The sequence below is a fragment of the Mastigoproctus giganteus genome, chromosome 9 (genome assembly GCF_048544385.1).
Source record: "Mastigoproctus giganteus isolate SK-2022 chromosome 9, ASM4854438v1, whole genome shotgun sequence".
Classification (NCBI taxonomy): Eukaryota; Metazoa; Arthropoda; class Arachnida; order Uropygi; family Thelyphonidae; genus Mastigoproctus; species Mastigoproctus giganteus.
In genome coordinates, this window is record NC_143583.1 from 103,776,710 (window position 1) to 103,791,123 (window position 14,414).

General features: G+C 40.0%; 1 protein-coding gene across 1 annotated transcript in view; it reads right to left on the reverse strand.

Moving 5' to 3' along the window:
• The window catches only part of LOC150080606 (A disintegrin and metalloproteinase with thrombospondin motifs 6-like), a 518,673-nt gene that overhangs the window by 387,963 nt on the left and 116,296 nt on the right, over positions 1 to 14,414 (reverse strand). The window lies entirely within an intron of this gene.

The window sequence follows — 14,414 nt, forward strand, 5'->3', positions numbered from 1 at the left end:
CTCTCTCTCTCATAGGAACAAAGTATCTTTGAAATACTCGCACTTTAAGTCATAAAGCAAGCAGTCTTCATATACCTATTCAAGGTTAAGAGAATTTCAGAGAAGCAATAAGAATGCCTAATTTCGCATGTCATTGTGAAGTACGCACATAACCTTCACTTATGCCAAAGTCTGACAGGTATATTCCTTGACTATTTACAACACTACAATCAGTATAAGGAAAGCCAGAATGACAACCTCACGAAACAGACAGGTTTACGGTAAAGGAGATGATTTATTTGCGTGCCTTTTCACGATACAAATGAGCTGTAACATGGGATATGTCTTAGTACACACACCCATGCCATTCATTATTAAAAAAAAAAAAAAAAAAAAAATCGCGTTATCATCCCTTCACTATGTTATACACAGACACTATAAAAGCGGATATACTATAATAAAAATTAATATGGCATTGACTAAGTTTTATTCTCAATATATAAGGCAAACAATAGTTTTAAATTAAATTGTCAAAAGAATGAGAAATATGTAAAAAGAATGCAACTACCGTTTTTCAACAATTTGTATGGAATTTAGAAGGAATCTAACCTACGACTGCAAGTAGGAAATAGTCAAAGGCAGCCACAGAATTTTTTCTAAGGAGAAGAGGGAGAAGCAACCCATGTCTTAAAATAAAAAAAAAAAAAAAACATACCCGCTTTGGAAGTCTAAAGAAATGTGTTCATTGTGATATTTTACAGTACTTGCTTTTTAAAATAAATTTAAATTTTCTGTTTATACTCCTGGATAACGACACGGTCAGAGGAGTTCACGAGATAGAGATAATACGAGAAACAGCATCGTATTTAGCAGTCACGGGCTTGAACCCCGGACACTCAAAGCTTATGAACCCTCGCGCCTGACGGCGGCCACTAATTAAGTTTCGTTGTAGCCGAAAGGTCAAACGCCAGAGTGTAGTACGTACTGTATTGCACAAGAGTATGAGTGGACAGTGATTCAAGCTCTCGTAACTGCTAGATACGGTTTTTAAAACCTTGAAGTCAGAAAATAAAATATAAGAGATGGATCGGAATTTAAAATTAAAAAACTAAAGACATCCCACATTAGAGAATGATGCATGCCATTTTCCCTGGATCGACAAAATTAAAATCGCATGATATGATAAAATGAATTAAAAAAAAAAAAAAACGGCGAAGGGTAACAATACTTCTGGCTTTACTGTCTTTTTGGCGTATGCCTATTCATTTCACCATGTCCATCTGTAAATAACTCAACTCACCATAGACGAATTTTCATGAAATTTTATATTTGAACCTTCTAAAAAGATCTGTCAAGCCATACCAATTTCATTAAAATGGGAGGCGCTTCCGTAGCCAGGCGGGAAGGAGCAGCAGTCCGTACCACACGCTTCTTGATTAGACCTGGGTTTGAGCCCGTCACCACCAAATACGGAGGATGCGGAAAGGTCAGGGAATGACCACCGCATATTCCCAGAGCAATATGGCCTTAGTTGCTAATGCTCCTAAAAACCCAATAACAAACAAAAAACAAACTGCAAGCAATTATAAACGGGCAGTAAACTCAATGTTATTACATTTGTGAAAATACCGATAGATGGAATTGTGTGGGTTTTTACGTTATTACGGTCAAATGTGTTTGCCCTTTACTGAAATCTCCAATCGTATAAAAAAAATATTATTTTCAGAATCTTCTCTTCATTCCTGTTTTTTTTTAAGCTTCGTAAACTTGTTACTCCGTGCAAATCGTGCGTTCCGTTAAAAATTGCTTATGCATGCTATTCAAATTTATAAAGAAAAGAGAAGGAAGGAAATCTTGGAAATAAACGCCTCTTGAAGCATTTCTAAAGAAGACGACGCCTTGTGCAACAAACCAACGAGTGCCGATCCAATAATGAGTGATCAACGAGTGTGCATTTAGTTGATGATGATGAATAAACATTCTTTAACATTTGTAAGTCATAAATAATTTCTTTATTATTATAATTTGCACAGGTTATGTTTTCATTTATTTGGATAAATCAATCATTGTTTAAACATAAACTAATCAGCTAACTAATTTCGTTGTTGGTAACGTAACCCCTATTTTTAACATTGTCTATGGGAAATAAATTCCCGCTTTACGAGCGCGGGCTAGGAACGAATTAACTCATAAAGTCGAGAACTACCTGTATACCTATAGACCTTTGTAATAAGATTAAGCAGAAGGGGGGAGCAGGATTAACCTATCAGATTTCATCTCGAGAGCTGAGAGTTTAGGCCATTGTACATCTCCCCCCCCCCAAAAAAAAAGAAAATAAAATGTTTTCTTTTTTTTTCCCAAAAAATAAAAATAAAATAAAATAAGTGTTTACCAAAACTTCTAATTTCAAAGAGAATTACAGCAGAAGAAGTCGTATATATCATGGAGCTTTATGATATTAAGAAATAAATCCTGATGGTTCTATGGTTGATTGGAATAACGCACCAACAAAGAGGTCGTGAGGTGTCAATATATTGTGTCTTATAATCTACGGTAGGTGTTCCTTGTCTGCAATATGAAAAATCTGAGTTCCAGAAGAGAAAAATCATAGCAGTCCAGTAAGACTAACTAGGCCACAGTATAATAAAAAAAAGAAAAAAAAAAATTTCGAATACAGGCAGTTTTAGCCAGTACTGTATATAATTTATAAGCTATGGGATCGTCGCCGTGCAGGAGACATTGAATTTGCAATTAGTAACATACTTGAAGTAGTCCAGTGACAAATATACCTCTGTACCTTGCGATACCTCTGATGGACAAGAGCAACAATAACAATCTTACCACGAGACGACTCAATTGAGTTACCCGTCAGAGACATTTTAAGAATTCTTTTCTCCCCCTCCACCGAACTTGTAAAAGTGGCCCTTGGATATTCGTATCTGCCTACTAGATAACATATGCAAGCCACTGATGCGCTAAAATCTCGAGAGAATGAAAAAGTCCTATTTCATTTTAAATTTTTTTTTTTATTAAGTAAACAAAATTATAATACTATTATAACTTTCGTCTGACATTTTGCGTTTTTAATCGTCCAAATAAATACGAAATAGGATAAATCAGAACGAAACGTGCTGTTGAATTCCAATAACGAAGAGTTCTTAATTTTTTTTTAATATTGATTTTATATGAAATGCTAGCGAAGCTTCCGACAGTCCCCTGGTGGCCGCCAAGTGTGACATTATGTTAAGACGTCCCTGTTACTGATAAGATGCCACAACCAATTACTGTATTCAAAAATCTTTAAGCACTAAGATGATGTGAGACAGAGTAACTTTGTTTTCTTTTTTTTAAAGATGGCATCACTTTCGAGTGTTTTGAACTGTTTAGGAAAGATACCAGAATGGATGCGGAAATATACAGCAGTATTAAGATCTTTAAGACACTTTTTATAAAGATTGGTTATATCCAATTTAATTTCAGAATAACCCTGCAAAGAGTATGCAGCCTTAAAAATACACTGGTGTCCAAAAGCATGTTACAACTTTTTTTTAACATGACTGTGTTAAGCGTTTCGATGAGGGGCCCATCAAGCTCTCAGGTGCCCACATCAATGCCAGAGCTGGCACTTGATCATCACGCAACATAGCGTAACCCCCAAGGCAGAATGCGCTGGTCCCACAGGAACTAGTAGTTGTTGGTGACTCTATTGTTATAGAGACGGGGAACATATTGTGCAAAAAGGATAGGTGGGTATATCTGCCAGGGTTGATGACGTTGTAGAGCGGATATATTCATTTAAGGGCACAAAAGATGATATTGTTGTACACGATATTAAGAGTAGGAGACCAGTGGAATTACTTAACAAGTACAGGTCACTGTTGAAAAAAAGCCGTGAATTTGAAAGTGTCCGCAATTCTGCTCAGACACGATAGGAGGGAATATATGATGAGAGCCTCGACGATCGATTCGGCCCTGGAAAGATTGTGCAAGGCTCAAGGGGTAGAATTTTTTTCAGCCTGGTCTGTACTTGTTAACAGGAGAGACTGCTTCTACAGGGATGGGATACACTTAAATAGAAAGGGTGAAAGAATATTTGCTGATGGTATCGAGGCAGTGTTAGGTGGGCCTGGAATTTGTGGTTCGCCACTCACACATTAGCAAGACTTTTGTGGATTGAGAGTGGCTAGTGGAGAATAGATATTGTGATAACTAGAGTGAGTAATACATGATCTGATTATCAGTAGTGATTCTTAAATGAACACTAGATGCAGTGATCACAGTGTGCAGAATGGGATTTACTCAATGAGGAAGAAATGGATCTTCAGGGTAAAGGGAAAGGATTTCGCTTCGTAGGCGACTACAATGGTCTGAGACAGCATTTAAATTCTATACAGTAGGACCAACTGATGATGTTGCCAACAGCAAATTCAAAATGGGAAGCATTCAAAGAATTTATTTTGAAAGCTACTAGGCTTTACATACCAACTAAGAAATATTGTTCAAGTTTTAGGCCTAAATGGATGTCTGATGAACTAATGAGACATGTGGCAGAGAAGAAACATGCATGGGATACATATAAATTAATGGGTGACATGGAAGTCTATGATAGATATAAGCTGGTCTGTAACAAAGTCACAAAGGAGATTAGGCAGGCAAAGGCAGATTATGAGAAATCCTTGGCAAAGGATGCAAAGAAAAATAGAAAAAGAGTTCTTTACCTATGTAAACTCTAGAAGGAAAGGGATGAATCAGATTGGTCCACTGGATATTGATGGTTCAACTGTTGATGATCCTGCTCAGGTGGCTAACAAACTAAATGAGTATTTTGCATCTACGTTCACACATAAGGAGTTATTCAGGAAGAAGAATGCCAGAGGTGAAGTAAACTCTGGCAGTGGGCTAGATGGTTTTGTAATAACTGAGAGGAAAGTGGAGGAGAAATTGTTGAAGATAAACACAAGAAAGGCACCTGGGGTGGATGGGATCTATCCAGTTATATTAAAGGAGGCAGCAAAGGAAGTAAGCAAACCCTTAGCCATAATTATGAGCGCTTCTTTGGACTCACTGGAGGTACCCATAGACTGGAGATGTGCAAATGTAACCCCAATTGACAAAGGAGGATCAAAGGCTGACACAAGTAATTATAGACCTGTGAGTTTAACTTCTGTTCCAGGAACATTAATGGAGGCACTGGTTAAAGAAGCACTGAAAGATCACCTAGACAAGACTTCAGTTATAGCTCGGACACAGCATGGTTTTGTTAAGGGAAAGACTTGCCTGACCAATTTGACTGGATATCATGATGCAGTCACAAAAGAACTGGATGCAGGGAATAACTTTGATATTATATATTTGGATCTTAGAAAGGCTTTTGATACTGTTGCACATGGAAGACTGCTGCATAAATTGCAGCAGTCTTCCATGTGGCATTGGAGGCAAATTGCTGCTATGGATAAAGGGATGGTTGAGGGGGAGAAGACAGAGAGTGGTAATCAATAGACAATGCTCATCGTGGACTAATGTTATTAGTGGAGTCCCTCAGGTTTCAGTGTTGGGTCCATTGTTGTTTTCTGGCGCTTCCATAGCCAGGTGGGCTGGAGCAGCAGTGCGTAGCACACGCTTCTTGGTTAGACCGGAGTTAGAGCCCGTGACCACCAAACACGGAGGATGCGGAAAGATCAGGGAATGACCACCGCATATCCGCGGAGCAATATGGCCTTAGTTGCTAATGCTCCTAAAAAAAAAAAAAAAAAAAAAAAAATAAAGAATTGTTGTTTTCTGTATTTATAGATGATATTGATGATGGTATATCAAGCTTAATGTCCAAGTTTGCAGACGACACAAAGGTTGGCATGATTGTTCGGGACACTACTGACAGTATGCTGCTGCAACAGGATCTGGAAAGGTTGAGCAGATGGGCTGAGAGGTGACAAATGAAGTTTAACATTGGCAAATGTAAAGTACTATATATGGGAAACAGCAACCCCAGAGCAACATATCAACTCTGTGGTACTGTACTGACAAAGTATGTTTGTGTCAAACGGCACCTGGGATTTCTCCAAATTCCGCGTGTGTTTCGCTGTATCAAGCCAGAGACTTGCAAGTGTGTGGGCCGTGTCTGTGCAGTGTGATATGTTTTGCCCATTGTATGACCGGTTTATTGGCCGCCAGGCCCCTGGTGGGGCCTGACGTTGCCCATGCCCTCCCACGTGGAGGCTAGCCGGGTGTATCCAGTATCACAACAAATTGCTCTGGCAGATCCTGCCACCTAGTTTCCTGGGATTTCAGTGGCTAGGACCTTAAAAAAAAATTTTAAAAAAATTACGCATTTGACATTAGTGCTTAATGGGATTTCTGTTAGGAAATCGCTGGTTGGAGTTAAACGCTAAAGAGATGTATTAAAGGCCTAATAGGTTGGACAAAATTTTGATGTTATTAAATTTAGACGCGGGGCTATACGCTAGATAAAAGCTAATAGTTTTTGTAGTCTTAGAGATTTAGACAAAATCGGTGGAATTTAGACCTTGATTAGAATTTGGCGGCATTGTTAAGAGTGTACCTTGGTCAATTTAGTGAGGGGGGGAGACTGAAGACTGGGGGTTTGTTTGTTTGTTTGTTATTTGGTTTTTAGGAGCATTAGCAACTAAGGCCATATTGCTCCAGGATGTGCGGTGGTCATTCCCTGACGTTTCCGCATCCTCCGTATTTGGTGGTGACGGGCTCGAACCCCGGTCTAATCAAGAAGCGTGTGCTGTGCACTGCTGCTCCTTCCCACCTGGCTACAGAGGTGCAAAACTGGGGGTAAACAGATAGAAGAATAGGGATGATAGAGTAGGCATCCCCAAAGAGGTCAGTGGAGACGAGCCCACCAGGTGAAGTATGGGGGGGTAGGCAGGGAGGAGAGGAGACAGAGATCTGTCTCCCCCCGCCTGGGGATAGGGTTTTAAAGGGAACCAGGTTAGAGTACCCAGTTCAGATCGCCAATGGCGTGTTGGCAGCAAAGCCGCAGAATGTCTTCGTCAGTGTCATGTCCAAGCAGTGTCGAATCCGGTATGAAGGTCAAGCTGCCCATCCCGCTCCGGGGGTGGGATATGTTAGCTGGCAGTGGGGAACCCACCAGGCAAGGGGGTTGGAGAGACACACATTTATTTCATTCATAATCTGCATTCTCACTCTACTTGCATTCTTTTTTTTTATTTATTTTATTATATATATATATATATATATATATATATATATTTTTTTTTTTTTTTTTGCACTCAACTCATTCATCTTTTTCTCACACACCAGGAGGGGATGCAATGATGTGCAGTGTAAATTTAAACACTAATTAAAACGAGTTAGTGTGTACTTAACTGTAGCATTTATGGTTTGTGTTTTTTTTTTTTTTTTTTTTCCTCACACGCTTACACTTTTATTCATTCTTCTAGGTCTCATCTCATTTATTCGACTCTTACTTTCTCCACTGCACTCTCTGGGCTCCTCAACTTACTGTTATTCTTCAGTTGTGGTGCAGGCCTAGCCGCAAGTTTTTTTTTTTTTTTTTTTTTTTGCAGTCCAGGGGAGAATGCAGTGATAGTGTTTATGTGGTTAGTAAACGTTTGTTAGTACAGTATATGTAAAGTAATGTAAGTTATTTTTAGCTTTGTATTCTTTCGGCCAATTACATTTGCTCTTCCACTCATTCCCATTCACTCTCTCTTTCCCTCATGCTAGGTCACTTTCTTTCACCAAAACTGCCATTTATTCCCTTTTACCATAATTCCTAGTTCACTCAGTGCCCAGCCTATTCATTCTATCTTTCATTTTCATTCTTCTTTCATTCTACATTAGATCCCCTTGCTACTAGCTTACTGATATTTCTCAGTTAATCTGCGTCCCTGGCTGCCTGTACATCTCCCCTGCATGGTTACTTATTTGATGTGGGGCCCTAGGTTCCTACATATGGCAGGGTAGTCCTGGGGAGTTTTGTTATATCAGGTTTCTGTCAGGGTGCAGAATACTGCTGTCCTAACAGTTTTTAAGTCACCGTCTGGGCGTGGTGGAAAACTTGGGAAATTTTACTATTGATTATTGTCTAATTGCTGGGGGGCTGAATTGCCATTCTTTGGATTGCTCTGCGCATTTCGAATACTTTCTGTGTGAAAGATGTAAAAGCTTTATAATTTTGCTCTTCTACGATGAACAGATGTTCTTCTCCCCTGGAAAGGGAACCAATCTGTGCTATTAGCTCTGTTCTGGGGATGTCATATATTATACATTCATATAGAATGTGTGCCCAATGTTCTTCACTTTCGCCACAGGTGCAGTTTGGGTACTACACTGACAGTGGTAGAGAATAAAAAGGACCTGGGGGTAATTGTTCAGGCAGATATGAAGTTCTCTGAGCAGTGCAGACTGGCTGCAAAAGTAGCTCATGGTGTCTTAAATGATATACAGGAATTTTTCTAGCAGGGATAAGGAGGTGATTATTCCCTTGTATAAGGCAATGGTCAGGTCACACCATGAGTACAGGTCTGGAGGCCTCACTTCAAGAAGGATGTAGAGCTGCTGGAACGAGTACAGAGAAGGGCAACAAGATTAGTGAATGGAACAAAGGGTTGCTCTTAAGAAGAAAGGCTTAAATTTTGCAAATTACAGTGTCTGGAGACTAGGCACCTGCGAGGTGATCTGATTGAGGTGTATAAAGCCTTGAATGGTTTGAGCATGCCCAATGCTGATGGAATTCTTCGTCTTGCTCAGAATAATCACCTGAGTGGGCATAAATTCAAATTGAGGAAAAACAGATGCAGGATAGATGTGCGGAAATTTGCTTTAGCTAGCGGGTAGTTGGTTGGTGGAACAGACTTCCATCCCTTATTTTGGAAATTGATAGCCTAAATAAATTTAAGGCTCAGCTGGACATGTATTTTGAACGAACGGAGGGGTAAAATGAGTGTTTTTTTTTTTTTTTTGGCTGATACTGCATAAGCTTGCTTTCTTGCATCATATGCCTACACTAATGCTAATGCGGGATCAGCCAATATCTAAAGAAACTAATTATCGGACTATTGCATTATTTACAAGACTCAAAATTTCAGCCACTTTCCAACGACCGTTTCCACGATAACTGGCACTTTATATCAGCGGAAGCAAGGAATTTGAATAAAAGATTCTGAAAACATACAGTGACAGATCTAGACTGTTTTTCTAGGATGGGGTATATAACGATGACGATATATCCCATTAACAATAACTGAAAATTAAGCTGCAATTTAGCTTATCTAGTTTTTATATAATACATTTTTTTTTATTATTAAAAAAAAAATAATAATACATTTTTTTTTTTATTAAAAAAAAAATTTATTATATAAAAACTAGATAAGCTAAATTGCAGCTTAATTTTCAGTTTTTATATAATAGCTTATCTAGTTTTTATATAGCTTATCTAGTTTTTATATAATACATAAAGAACACCAACAGCTACCATAAAACTGAGGCTCTAGGAAGGAGATCGCCCATGAGAGGGTGGGGTCGCCCCTTCCTGGATCCGCCAGTAAGTTTTTATAGCGCTGAGGAAAACCATTCCAAATCTCCGAGTAAAAAAAAAACTGCCCCTAAAATGAAAATGAAGGTGGAGTAAATTTTGTACACGTTGAAGAGAAGACAAAGGAAAAGGATAGGAAGACTGCTTTCTTCGCCCTCTAATAAATAATAGCTTAGTAAGCAAAAATAATAAGAGAGAGAGAGAGAGAAAGCAAAAAAGTAAAGACGAAATGAAAGTACAGTATTATTCAAGCCCTTGTCCAGTCTCCTATTAATGAGATTCCTGGAGTATCAAACTAAAGACACGAAATATAACTTGAATGAGTTTAGCCCGCAGTTTTGGAATTTTTTTTTTTTTCCAGGACTATGTAACTTACGTGCCTTTCAGTTCGTTTTTTTTATTTTCATATTCATTACGAATCTTTTATCCAAATATCTAGTTTCCCATTGATGAAGTGCAATTACTGTTGAAATGACTATCTGGGAAGTGGAGAAAATCATTATTTAAGTATAATTACTTCTGAATAATTACTTCGTAACAGCGGGTTTCGGATAGTAAGACGTTTACCGAAGGCTGTAGTCATATGAAGTTTAACGAGGTAACAGCACAAAGTGCTCACTTTATTATTATTATTATTAAGTAATTTGTACGGTGCAATATGGCCTTAGTTGCTGATGCTGCCTAAACATCAAATAACAACAAGTAATTTGTATTTGGCGGCCTCATGTAATTTATCGAAATAAATCCGAATATGAGGTCAGGTTTAAATATCTACAACATACAAATCAGGTAGATTAAAAAAAGTGTGAGCACTACATCATAACCACTCATTTCTTATCTAATATGGTGCAGAACTTATCTGATTAAAATGGAAATCAGACATTTTGAAGTTTCGAAACAAACGGTAGTTACTGGCAAGTCAAAATCGCAACCAAAAGTGGCTAAGAGTCATATAAAAGAAGGCTTCTTAACAGACTCGCTGATTTTCTGCTTTAAAAAATATTACCGTCTGATGCCGCAGGTATCAGACGGTAATGTTTTTTGAAAATTTCATTTTGGAAGTCGTCACAGATCTAAATATACAAAAAAAAAAAAAAAAATTATATATATATATATATATATACCCGTCACCACCAAACCCGTCACCACCAAATACGGAGGATGCGGAAAGGTCAAGGGAATGACCACCGCATATTCCTGGAGCAATATGGCCTTAGTTGCTAATGCTCCTAAAAACCAAATAACAAATAACAAACAAACATAGGGTGTCTCCAAAATATTGGTACAAACGTTTAGGGGAGGTAGGTAACATCTAAAGGAATGTGAATCGCATATGAACCCATAACAGGAAACGTCACGGGAAAGTAGTAGCAGAGGCACAAGAAGCAGAAATGACACAAGACAGTAATTAGTGGCAAACATTTATTTGACATAATATTAACAAGGGAGTATGAGATGGATGCATTTCATGATGTTACAACATCATTTCATGATGTTCAAGATGCTCGAAGGTTCCACCATGAGACGCGATGACACCGACGCAGAATGGATTGGCGGACACGGTCGAACACACCTCGAGTTTCTTTGACAGTAGTAGCAGCGCCGACGAATCTCGCCACGAGATCCATTTCCGTCTCCACAGGCGATTTATACAAGATGATTTGAGGGCCCCCACAGAAAGAAATCAAGGCTCGATAAATCAGGTGAGCGTGGGGGGGGGGCAGGCAACGGGTCCACCACGGCCACTCCATCGACGCCCAAAACGCCAGTTCAAATGGTCACGAACACACCTTCCATAATCGGCAGGCGCCCCGTCATGTTGAAACCAAACATTGCGTCTCACGTTTGCTGGAACATCGTCAAGTAACCCTGGTAGAACTTGTTCAAGAAAGATCCGATATTTAGCGGAGTTCATGCGGGATGGTAACAGGTATGGGCCGACTAAGCAGTCACCGACCATACCTGCCCACACATTTATTGAGGAGCGATGTTGTGCCGCATGGGGGGGGCGCACACCGTGTGGGTTGTCGCGAGCCCACATATGAGCATTGTGCTGATTGAATAAGCTTTCCCGAGTGAAAGAAGCCTCATCCGTGACCAAAACATAGGCTGGAAAATTGAAGTCTTGAACACTTTCTTGGAGAAACTACTGCGCAAAAGCCACACGTGCAGGATGATCTTGGGGGAGCAGTAACTGAACCCTTTGTAGATGAAAGGAGTGTAAGGAATCGTCGTGCCAGACACGCTGTACACCGCAACGAGACACCTCTAAGGCAGAGGCAACGGCACGAGTGCTGGTAGTAGGATTATTTTGGACGGCATTCAACACACTTTCTTCCATGGCGGAGTTCGCGTCGAACGACCCATACCTCTAAATGACCCATAATCGCACAAATTTTGATGCGCACGCATAAACAAACGGTGGTCCGGTACATGTCTGTTTAGGAAGCGTTCTCCATTAATTCCTTGAGCGGCTCGTCCATTGCCCTCTGCTAATCCATACACTAGGTGCATGTCTGCCAGCTCACAGTTCGTATATCGATGCACGCTCTTCGTGCGGCGACTACTGCTTGAATGAGTAAACCAGAAATTTTCCCTCTCGCGAACTGATGAACAGCGCCGTGTACATACTTACGGTGACGTTTCCGGTTATGGGTTCCTATGCGATTCACATTCCTTTAGATGTTGCCTACCTCCCCTAAACGTTTGTACCAATAATTTTGAGACACCCTGTATATTGAATCAAATCTAGGACCAAACGTTTCTCATGCAGCCGCCAAAATGACTCTTAGATAAAACTTTACATTATATTGAACGACAGCTAGTTGTTGTTGTTTGTTTGGTTGGTTTTTAGGAGCATTAGCAACTAAGGCCATATTGCTCCGGGGATATGCGGTGGTCATTCCCTGACCTTTCCGCATCCTCCGTATTTGGTGGTGACGAGCTCGAACCCCGGTCTAATCAATAAGCGTGTGCTACGCACTGCTGCTCCTTCCCACCTGCCTACGGAGGCGCCTACGACAGCTAGATCCAACGGTCAACGATGTGATGTTTATAAAATAAAAAAATGAGGGAGTATGCTGCAAAACCCACATTTTATTATCTAAATCGACGAAAGTTACTGATTTTATGTAAATGAATGTACTGTACATGTAGAAAATAATATTCTTAAGGCCCATATACAGTATATGTTTTTTTTTAATGATTTCCCGCTTTAACAGGCCAAGTACTAGTCCCAATTATATCGGATAAGAGGGCTTCTATCGAATGTGAACAGTAATTTCAAGAACTATAAATTATAACAACAGCATAGAGAGATGGGGGTAGAAGCAACCCCTAAGGGGAAGTTTTGTCTGACCAATTTGATTGGATACTATGTAGTCACAAAGGAACTCGATGCAAAGAATAATTTTGATATCATATATTTGGACCTTAGAAAGGCTTTTGATACTGGCATAGTATTTAGGTTCAGGCACCACGGTGGTTTCCCACATCTGCACCATATGTACTCTATGATGAAATGCAGAACTACTGCACAGCCAGAAAAAAAAGTGTAATGTCTGGTTAATGTAGTATTGTGCTTTGTTCTGTTGTTGTGTCTGGCTGCTTGGCCGCGGGGCCCCTACTGGGACTCCACGTTGCCCGCCACAACCACTGGGAGGTGAGCCAGGCTGCCCATTATACTCTGGCTGCCTCTGCCAGGGTTGCCTGAGCTACCTGACAGAAGCCATAAAAAAAAATAAAAAATAAAATAAAAAAAAATTATAATAAAATAAAAAAATAAAAAGGCTTTTGATACTGTTGCACATGGAAGACTAGCCAACCGGGCTAGCCGAGTGGGTAAAGTGCCTACCTGGCAACCCAAAGGTCGCGGGTTCGATTCCCGCCTCGGGCTTGGATCAAAGTACTGCAAAAACCTTGGAGTACTGCAAAAACCACAGCAAGTACTGCAAAAACCACAGCAGCCTATGCGCCAACAACTACAAAGAAAAAAAAAAAAAAACATGGAAGACTGCTACACAAATTAGGCAGCGTGGCATTGGAGGCAAATTGCTGCTATGGATAAAGGGTTGAGAGGGAGAAGACAGAGAGTAGTAATCAATGGACACTGCTCTTCGTGGACTAATGTTATTAGTGGAGTCCCCCAGGGTTCAGTGTTGGGTCCATTGTTGTTTTCTGTATTCATTAATGATATTGATGATGGTATATCAGGCTTAATGTCCAAGTTTGCAGACGAAGGTCGGCAGGGTTGTTAATGACACAAATGACAGTACGCTGCTGCAACAGGATCTAGAAAAGTTGAGCAAATGGACTGAGAGGTGGCAACTGAAGTTTAACATTACATTTGTCAAAGTACTCAATATGGGAAGCAGTAACCCCAGAGTAACGTATCAACTGTATGGTACTACACTGACAGTGGCAGAAAGCGAAAAGGACCTGTGGGTAATTGTGCAGACAGATATGAAATTTTCTGAGCAGTGCAGAGAGTAACTCATGGTGTCTTGTCAATGATATACAGGAATTGTTCTAGCAGGGATAAGGAAGTTGTTGTTGTTATTTGGTTTTTAGGAGCATTAGCAACTAAGGCCATACTGCTCCGGTGATATGCGGTGGTCATTCCCTAACCTTTCCGCATCCTCCGTATTTGGTGGTCACGGGTCTAATCAAGAAGCGTGTGCTACGCACTGCTGCTCTTGCCCACCTGGCTACGGAGGCGCCGGATAAGGAAGTGATTATCCCCTTGTATAAGGTAATGATCAGGCCACACCTTGAGTACTCTATACAGGTCTGGAGGCCTCATTTTAAGAAGGATGTAGAGCTATTGGAACGAGTACAGAGAAGGGCAACAAGATTAGTGAATGGAAGAAAGGGTTGCTCTTACGAAGAAAGGCTTAAGTTTTGCAAATTA